Genomic DNA, 10,930 nt, shown 5'->3' on the forward strand with positions numbered 1-10,930 from the left:
TACCTTGAGAGGAAGTTTGTATAAGCTGTTTTACTTTCTAAACTCTGTATGTCTGTATATAACTAGCCGACTTAAACTCCGCGAGCGGTGGCTAAATTCCTTATGACTACTATACTCTGATATATCCATATGTATGTCTTGATATCTATACGTATATCTTGTGCCTCGTTTAATGTAGCTTCGTGTGATCATTTTGCGCTTTTCCAACTCTATTTTTGAGCTTATTTCTTCATCGGGCTTCTAGAATATTATTTCTTTCTATATATAAATATGTATAAGCTTTAGAATTGTCGTAACCTTTGATTAACCTTTGCTTTATGACACGAGGTAAGGCTTAGGATAATTAGGGTGTTACATTTAGTGGTATCAGAGTGGTTCGTCCTCGTGAGCCTGAGGGATGGACCGATTGTGCTTCATTGCATACTCTGTGTCTTTTTTTTATGCTATTTAGGTTATCTGCTTGATATATGTATAGCATGCTTGTTTGTGATTGTCTTTTTGGGATAATTGAAGCACTAGGCTTTTTATATTAAGACTGATCACCTTGATATCGATTGCTTGATGTAGATAGGACCCTGAATGGAAACTCGCGGATGAGGTCAGACACGTACTCGATGAGAGAGTGAGGGTGATCCATCGATGGATAATCATGCTGAATTCATGGTGGCGATGACTAACTTAGTTAACACGATTCAAGCGAGCACTGTGATGACTACTCATGCTATGCGGCGGACAAGGCAATCAGCCAGAAACGAAAATGGAGAAGGTGCTGAGGACAACGTAGGTGGTGTTCCGAGAACTCTGGCTTCTTTTTTAAAAGTTGACCCGCCGATTTTCAAAGGATTGACAAACCCTACAGAAGCAGAAAACTGGTTCCAAGATGTGGAGCATGCATTACAAACTCAACATGTACTGTATGACCAATTCGTGGAATATGCGGCTTATCAACTAGTGGGAGAAGCTCAGCAATGGTGGCAAGGAGAGCGCTGACTGCTACATCAATAGAATGTGGACATTATGTTGACATTATTCCAGGCAACTTTCTACAAGAAGTACTTTCTACAAGGGAGGCCAGAGAGTTGGAATTCTTACGGTTGAAGCAAGGGTCTATGACTGTAGCTGAATACACCAGCAAGTTTGAGGAACTCTGTAGGTTCTCAAGAATAGATCAGAGTGCCCCTGAGTCCTTTGAGGGCTGGAAATGCATCAAATACCAAGTAGGGCTGAGGAAAGATATCATGCGTGTTATGGATCCATTGGAGATTAGGGGATTCTCGAAATTGGTGAACGAGGCAAGAGATATGGAGGACTGCATTAGGAAGATGACTTTAATGAGAGATACTCATGGGGGTACCAGTAGCAGAGGTTGTGGAAAGTATTTTCCACCAAGGGGACAGATCGTCAAAAGGGACGGACATGCCACTTAGCATCCTTATGGTCAAGGAAACTTCAGAAGGGACAACAATACTCAGTTCCACCAGATGAGAGGGGGTCGTCTATGTTATACTTGTGGGCGTCTTGGACATATATCCAAGTATTGCCACCATGGGAGGAATTGAGATGTGGGTAGGAGTTAGCAACCAGGCCGAGTGTTCGCTACAGATGCAAGGGAAGCGACGGAGTCGGATCCGCTAATGAGAGGTAAGCATATAAAGTTGTTATGATATGTTACTAGGACCCAGTTCGCGTAGTTTTATCTTTTGGAAGGTTGTCGTAAGTTTGGTTGAACTTAGAGATTCGTTAGAGGGACCAATGGAGAAGGAGGCTTTTGATGGATGTGGCTGATTAATCCGAATTCTTAATGACGATAATCAGAATAAAACTACGGAAGCACGATAATCTTAATAATGGTGTGAGGTTTTATACGAATGAGAGCACCACTACATCCTTGTGAACCGACCTATCTTTTCCCTTGCAAATTGCATTAGAGCTCTCTAGATTTTGGAATCCCTCTTGGTGAATAAATTGAACCTTGCCCAATCCTATTCCTTGTTTGCACATATCCTTGCACGAACCTTGTACTTCTTGATGTGAGTCTGAACGTGTACTGTTGGGTTGGACCTCGTTTAATTGAGGGCTTGTGATCCTCTTAAAATTAGTAAAGACCTAATTTGATTCAATTTGCTGTATTGTTTCCTCTAAAGACTCTTAATTTGGAATTCCTTTCTTGAGGTGCATCCTAGTTCTCTTTCTGGTGCATTTTCTTATTTTCTACAACCTTGTCTGATCACAACATAATGTATCTCTTCAATTTCTTATGAATACCATTTGAAATTATTTGTTTTCTTTTGAGCTTGGTATTCCTTCAGATAACTTGAGCTTATTTCGACATCATATGGAATCCCTAGACACAACCATCGATATGTTAGTTTCTTAGGACACAACTTATGAACACGAAGGATGAAACCGGTGAGCGTGCGACCTTACGAGGAGTGGTGGAGCTTCGACTTTGCAAATGGCATTACCGATGACTGAGTCAACACACAAAGGTGCCCATTGGTGCGAATGTCAGATTCTGAGGGGAAATTCTTCAAAACTTAAAAGAAAGATTAACTACAGCGCTTGTATTTGCACTGCTTGAAACCCATGGAGCATTAAGGATCTACTGGTACATTTTATAGGGAAAATCTTGGAGTGCATTCTGATGTAAAATCAGGATGTAATGATTGATGAATTGTGATAGTTGAGGCCACACAATGTGAATTCTCTGACTCACGATCTGGAGCCTGCTGCATTTGTGCTTGTGCTGAAGACGTGGAGCAAGGAGGAACAACCTCCATGGAGATGGATGTAATTACTAAAGGACTACAATTTTGAGGTAAGCTATCACCTAGGGATTTTCGCGCTTGACTTTAGTTTTTACGTGTAGATTATAGGGTGGTTAATATAACATTTGGTACATGGTGAATTCTAGAGTGCAGAGGTAAGTAGAGAAGGAGAAAAATAAATGAGAATAAATTTAGGCTTGAATTTTTAGCTGAGTTTAACATTTGATTTTAGTTATGATAAGTAGAAATTCATTAGTTATTTATTATGGGTGATGCACGGAAACTTGTCTCTCAACAAATTTCTCTTCGGCAAGTATACCGAATTATCGTCAAGTAAAAACTCACAATAGAGTGAGGTCGAATCCCACAGGGATTGATTGGTCAAGCAACTTTAGTTAGAGGAATGTTCTAGTTGAGCTAAGCAGAAATTAAGTTGAGAAATTGCAGAAAATTAAATGGCGGGAAAGTAAATAAGAGAGAATGTAAATGCTGGAAATAAATGGCGGAATGTAAATGGCATAAAGTAAATTGCAGAATCTTAAATGGGGATTTGGAAAGATGAGCATAAAAGTAAATAGCAGAAAATAAAGAGAAAGGGTAAGATCAGAAATGGGGGATTCATTGGGCTTAGGAGATGTTGCATTCTCCGGATCAAGTTCATTCTCATCTCTTCCTCAATCAATGCATTCATTGATCTCCTTGGCAATCTTAAGTGATTGGATCCCAATTCCTTGGCAACCCAATCTCTCTAAGCTTGAACAATTGCCCAATTCCTTGATTTAATTGCTCATGGGAAGAGATGAAGTGTGGTCACTGATTATACCACATGCATTTCCAAATCAAAGTGTTGGTAGGATTTTATGTCACTATATCCATCCAAACCGCAATTTGGTCCATCATGAGAAAGCATTTCTAGCATGATCTCCTCATTTCTCTTCCAAGGTTCAGAGGAGATCCAATTATGGAGAGCTTCTCTTCCAAGATAGCTAACCAATTGGATGAAGAACGAAAGCTTTCTAGTAAAATCAAGAGAAAAGAAAGAGGAAGAATAATGAAAACTGTTATTGATCCATCAAATTACAACAGAGCTCCCTAACCCAATGAAAAGGGGTTTAGTTGTTCATAGCTCTGGAAATAGAAGCAAAAATGAAAAGTGCATTCTGAAATTAAACTAGAAGTTGCAGAGAAAGTAAAATATACAGAGTATAGTTCTCAAGTTTCAGATCCCTTTTCAATTCAAAACTATCCCTATATATAATACTCTTCAGATCTTCTAGTTAGCTCTTCAAGTCTTGGATATGGGCCCTTGATCTTTAGTTGAAGCAGTTACAGTCTTTAGTGGGCTCAGCTTTGCTTGCAAAGAAAGTGTAAGTTAGGCATGATGGGAAGTTAGTTAGGACGTTAGTGGCGTTAACGTTAAGTGTAAACTTGGGTTCGAAAGCGTTAGTGACGATAACCTTTTTCACTAACGTTCCCAACTAGTTACTCCACGTTAACTTCAACGTGAGTGGTACTAACGTAACCACTAACGTTGCCTCTTTAGCTCTTCGCAAACGTTATTGGCATTCACCTTTTCCAATAACGTTGCTCTTTGTCCCCTTCTTCCATGTTAATGGTCCATGTTAGTGTAACTAACGTGGCCCTTGACTTGGGCATGCCACAGATTCGAGAGCGTTAGTGACACTTACCTTTGTCAGTAACGCTTCAAAGTGCCCCCTTCTCCCACGTTAGTGCCTCACGTTAATGGCATTAACGTGACCACTAACGTGGGTTTGCTTGCCATCTCCAATGTTAGTGACAAAGGTGAGTGTCACTAACGTTGGCTTATCATTCATTGCTCCACGTTACCTTTCACGTTAGTGGTCTTAACGTGACCACTAACGTAGGCAAATTAGGCTTGGTCCAGCGTTAGTGACAAAGGTGAGTGTCACTAACGCTTGCGACTTCCCCTTTACTCCATCTTAGAGTCCACGTTAATTGGAGTAACGTGGCTCTTAACGTGGCTTAGTGTGGCATTAGTGGTGTTCACTTTCACCACTAACGTTGGAGCTCCCCCTTTCTTCCACGTTAGTGTAACTAACGTGGCAACTAACGTGGGTTATGATGGCATTCTAAGGCGTTCTTGGTGGTAATTTTACTACTAACGTTGCAAGCTTGCTCCCATTCTACGATAGTGGTCACGTTAGTGAAGCTAACGTGGCTGCTAACATGGTTCTTCTTTGCTTCCTTTGCCTTGAAATCAAACAAACAAAGTGCATCAAAGATTTGTTTCAAGTCATGAGATCATGTTATCATTCAATTCATGCACAATTCTCATGAAATCATGTAAAGTTCACAATGTTTGCTTGAATCAAGATGTAAGTGTATATTCACCCAAAACTTGCTCATTAACTAAGAAAGCATGAAACTATCCTAAAATAATAAAGAAAAAGGTCAGTGAAACTGGCCAAAATGCCCTGGCATCACAACACCAAACTTAAAGCTTGTTTATCCCTAAGCAAGTACTGAAACATAAGAATGATGAATGAAATGACAAGAGAAACAAGTTTTTATTACAGAAGTAAAGTTCTTGGTTTATGGGGTTTCATGCATAGCAACTTAGGTTCATTCCTTGACTGGCTTCCAGGTTCTTATCATGCTCTTGAATACTTGCTTGATTGCATCCTATGAGATCTTTATTCCTTGATCTCCCCCTTCTTTTCAGGGTTTATTGCATTCTTAGGCTAAGTGCTCTGTGAGGGGGCAACTCTTTAAAATAAGCTTTCAGCCAACACTCCCGAACTAGTTGGTTCAAGGTGCTAGGTGTTGAAACACCCCTAAGGACTTACTCCCTCAAATATCTTTCCCCTATACATGCACACCATAGGCATATGGTTTGTTATTTTCTTTCCTTGAGGCCTTGGTGTCCAGTACCTCTTTGGGTTACTAAATGTTCTGTAGCAAGGTTGCTCTTGATAGTGGATTTTCAGTTGATAATCCCGGGATAGTTAACCCAAGTTACCAAGTGATGAAGCACTCCTGAGAACTTATTCATCCAAGAAGATCCTTGGCACAGGAACACCACAGACACATCCCTCAAGATTTAAACCCTTGGTGCCTAGCCTTATTTCTTATTCTTTTTCTTTCTTTTTCCAATTCTCACTGTTCTTTTTCTTTTTCTTATTAGGACCTTGTTATTTAAATAGTCTCATAGAATGTGCTTCAAGCATAGGATTCAGAACATGTATTTGCCTGTATTCCTTGTTGGTGAACCAACTTAGCTAACCAATTACTACACCACAACATTAAGAACTTACTCCACAAGATGAACTCCACTCTAGTTTTTCATAACATTTTCTTTTATTTTACTTAAAAGACATGCATACATTTAAGCAGGATTAAAATGAAAACATGGAACTTGGACTAGCACACATATGACAAAAGCAATGAAAATTTAAAGCAGAATTGAAACTTTCTAAGCTACTATGGAAGCATGTTCTATTTCATACATGATTTTCCTTATTTGGATATTGAAAGAAAGAAAATGAAAAGGGAAGTCCACCACCTTTTACTCATGGGGATGCCCATGCTCTCTCTCTTGTTTGTCTTCTTTGTGTCCACTTATGTTTCCTTGTGTCTGTGTCCTTCTGGCTCTTTTCCAATCTTCTAGTGCATTCCTTACTGATTCGTGACTCTTTTCTGCTCTTTCTCTTTCCTCTCGTGCTAATTCATCCTTTACTTCTTCCAATGTTGCATGGCAACATTTCCCAATGCATTCCCTTTGAAGACATGTGTATAGTCCCCTTATGAAGTGGCCGAACCCCCTTTTTCAGTTGTCCCATCAATTCTATCCAATCTTCCCTTCATTTCTCCTACAAGATAAAAGGGAAGCAAAAGTGAGCATTAAATTTTGGTGGCAAAAATTAAAGAGGGATTATCTACTTTTTAGAATTTTTTTTAACTAACTAAGTGCTGTTCATGAATACCACCCAACTGACTGATTTACTTGTCCATGTATGCAACATTGGTGACATCAAACTTAGTTTGTGGCCATGTGGTGTAAAAAGGGTTAATTAAGGCTCTAAGAGTAACACAATGTGAATTGTGTTCTTGTCCTCTTAGTATGCCTGGAACACTAAACTTGTTGTTAACTATATGTTGCATATAAGGATTCATCTAATTGTTTGTCAAAGTTGAATTGGAATTCATGAACCTTGCTTTATTAACTACTTTAAACTTCCTAAAAAAAAAACTGAAAGGATATAAAACATATAAAACATGGGTTGCCTCCCATGAAGCACTTCTTTAGCGTCATTAACTTGACGTTCTGCCTTTGTCAGAGTGGTTGGTAATACTTCAAATCTTCCCCTCTCGCAGTGAATCTAACTCCGTTGACTCCATTAAAAACCTCCACATGTTCCAAGGAAAGAATTTTGCTGATGGTGAAAACTTTGGGCAGCTGAGATGGAATGGTGGGTAGATGAGGTGGAATAGCTGGGAAATGAGCAGAGATTACTTTATCCCCTGGAGAGAAATCCTCTGTAGGGATCTTCTTGTTCCTCCATTCCCTTGGTGTCTTCTTCCTTGTTTCTTTTAATGCTCTCCTGCTCCTTGAGGCCTCTTTTCCCAGGGAGATTTTATTTCTGGTCTCATATAACTCTGGTGGGTTTAGCTCCTTTTGGATTTCCTTTAGCTGTTGTGCCTTCTGACTGTATTGTTTGTCAACCAAAGGGATTCCCAGGGGTATTGTTTGTGCTTCAGTGCTTGTTTCTTCCACCATTGCCTTATTGTGATCCTCCCTTGATTCCTTGTTTTCTTGATTTGCTTCTTGTGAGCGTTTGAAGACATTGAAGGTAAGTTGTTCATCATGTATCCTCAATATTAGCTCTCCTCGCTCTACATTTATGAGTGCCCTGGCTGTGGCTAGGAATGGTCTTCCCAATATGATTGGATGGAGGTAACTTTCTTCCATCTCCTAGATGACAAAGTCTATGGGAAGGAAGTAGTTCCCAACCTTTACCAACATGTTTTCAACCACTCCTACTTCTTGTTTTTGAGTTTTGTCAGCCAGCTTGATGACTACGTCTGTGGGCATTAGCTTATTGATCTGAAGCTTCTTCATGAGGGATAAAGACATTAAGTTGATGCTTGCTCCCAGGTCACAGAGTCCGTTATCAATCACTGTTTCTCCTATAGCACAAGGGATGTGAAAATTTCCTGGGTCCTTCTTTTTTGTAGGCAACTCTGGTTGAATGAGAGCACTGCACTCCTTATTCATCACTATTGTTTGCTCTCCCTTGAGTGAACTTTTCTTGGTCAGTAGCTCTTTCATACACTTAATGTATGAGGGAATTTGTTGGAGAGCCTTGATGAATGGTATGTTTACATGGAGAGATGCAAACATGTCGAGGAACCTTGAGTACAATTTCTTTTCTACCCCACCCTTGAGTCTATGGGGAAAAGGTGCATATGGGTTCAGAATCTCCTTCTCCCTTAGCCCCTTCTTCCATGTGGAGTTGGTTTCTTGGTCACCCTTTTCCTGCTTCTCTTCTGGAATATCTCGAGAGTGTCCTAAGGGTTTGTTTAGTTCTTCCTCACTCCCCTTATTACTTATAGTGACCATCTTGCATTCCTCCCATCTTACTTTCTTTGCTCCACTTCTCGGGTTTTTCTTCGTGTCACTTGGGAAGCTATCAGTAGGCTTGGGAATTTGCTGAGAGAGATATCCCACTTGAGACTCCAGCCTCTTGATGGTGTCTCCCTGGTTTTTGATATTGGCTCGCACCTCATCCTTGAACACTCTGTTGTCTTGGATTTCTTTGCATATATTTTCAAGTAGAGTCTCAATTCTAGAGAGTCTATCTTTGGATGGTGATGGTGAGTTGAGGTTGGAGTGGTGAGAAGGGCCATTTTGGTTTTGATATGGATATTGACAGGTATTGTTGGGTAGGTTCTTGGTACACGAAATTGTGATCCCTGGTAATGGCTCCAAAAACTTGGTGCTCTAATCTTAATTCATAATTTGTCACAACTTTGATACAATTAACCAGCAAGTGCACTGGGTGGTCCAAGTAATAAAACCTTACGTGAGTAAGGGTCGATCCCACGGAGATTGTTGGTATGAAGCAAGCTATGGTAATCTTGTAAATCTCAGTCAGGCGGATATCAAATGGTTATGGAGTTTTCGAATAAAAATAATAAATAAACAGAAAATAAAGATAGAAATACTTATGTAATTCATTGGTGAGAATTTCAGATAAGCGTATAGAGATGCTTTCGTTCATCTGAACCTCTGCTTTCCTGCTGTCTTCATCCAACCAGTCCTACTCCTTTCCATGGCAAGCTTTATATAGGGCATCACCGTTGTCAATGGCTACATCCCATACTCTCTGTGAAAAAGGTCCAAGTGCTCTGTCATGGCACGGCTAATCATCTGGAGGTTCTCGATCATACTGGAATAGGATTCACCCTCCTTTTGCGTCTGTCACTACGCCCAGCACTCGCGAGTTTGATGTTCGTCACAGCCATCCCTTCCCAGATCCTACTCGGAATACCACAGACAAGGTTTAGACTTTCCAGATCTCAGGAATGGCCATCCATGGGTTCTAACTTATACCACGAAGATTCTAATATCTCAGACTCGGTCCCCTGTATTAGATATCTAAGAGATACTCATTCTTGCTTGTTTGCATGTAGAACGGAAGTGTTTGTCAGGCACGCGTTCATAGGTGAGAATGATGATGAGCATCACATAATCATCACATTCATCATGTTCTTGGGTGCAAATGGATATCTTAGAAGCGGAATAAGTTGAATTGAATATAAAACAGTAGTACTTTGCATTAAATCATGAGGAACAGCAGAGCTCCACACCTTAATCTATGGAGTGCAGAAACTCTTCCGTTGAAAAATACATAAGTGAAAGGTTCAGGCATGGCCGAATGGCCAGCCCCCATGATCTCAGAACTAGACGTCCCAAGATGATCCGAAGATGAAAATACAATAGTAAAAAGTCCTATTTATACTAAACTAGTTACTAGGGTTTACAGAAGTAAGTAATTGATGCATAAATCCACTTTCGGGGCCCACTTGGTGTGTGCTTGGGCTGAGCTTGAAGTTTACACGTGCAGAGGCTTCTTTTGGAGTTGAACACTAAGTTGTAACGTGTTTTTAGCGTTCAACTCTGGTTCGTGACGTGTTTCTGGCGTTTAACTCCAGACTGCAGCGTAGAACTGGCGTTCAACGCCCTTTTGCATCGTCTAAACTCGGCCAAAGTATGAACTATTATATATTGCTGGAAAGCCCTGGATGTCTATTTTCCAACGCCGTTGAGCGCACGCCATTTGGAGTTCTTTAGCTCTGGAAAATCGACTTTGAGTGAAGGGAGGTCAGAATCCAACAGCATCAGCAGTCCTTCTTCAACCTCTGAATCTGATTTTTGCTCAAGTCCCTCAATTTCAGCCAGAAAATACCTGAAATCATAGAAAAACACACAAACTCATAGTAAAGTCCAGAAATGTGAATTTAACATAAAAACTAATAAAAATATTCCTAAAAGTAGCTAGATCCTACTAAAAACATACTAAAAACAGTGCCAAAAAGCGTATAAATTATCCGCTCATCACAACACCAAACTTAAATTGTTGCTTGTCCCCAAGCAACTGAAAATCAATTAGGATGAAAAGAAGAGAATATAATATAAATTTCAAAATATCAATGAAACATAGCTCCAATCAGATGAGCGGGACTTGTAGCTTTTTGCCTCTTGAATTGTTTTGGCATCTCACTTTATCTATTGAAGTTCAGAATGATTGGCATCTATAGGAACTCAGAGTTCAGATAGTGTTATTGATTCTCCTAGTTCAGTATGTTGATTCTTAAACACAGCTACTTTATGAGTCTTGGCCGTGGCCCTAAGCACTTTGTTTTCCAGTATTACCACCGGATACATAAATGCCACAGACACATAACTGGGTGAACCTTTTCAGATTGTGACTCAGCTTTGCTAAAGTCCCCAATTAGAGGTGTCTAGGGTTCTTAAGCACACTCTGTTTTTGCTTTGGACCTTGACTTTAACCGCTCAGTCTCAAGTTTTCACTTGACACCTTCACGCCACAAGCACATGGTTAGGGACAGCTTGGTTTAGCCGCTTAGGCCAGGATTTTATTCCTTTAGGCCCTCCT

The sequence above is a fragment of the Arachis hypogaea genome, chromosome 19 (assembly GCF_003086295.3).
Source record: "Arachis hypogaea cultivar Tifrunner chromosome 19, arahy.Tifrunner.gnm2.J5K5, whole genome shotgun sequence".
Classification (NCBI taxonomy): domain Eukaryota; kingdom Viridiplantae; phylum Streptophyta; class Magnoliopsida; order Fabales; family Fabaceae; genus Arachis; species Arachis hypogaea.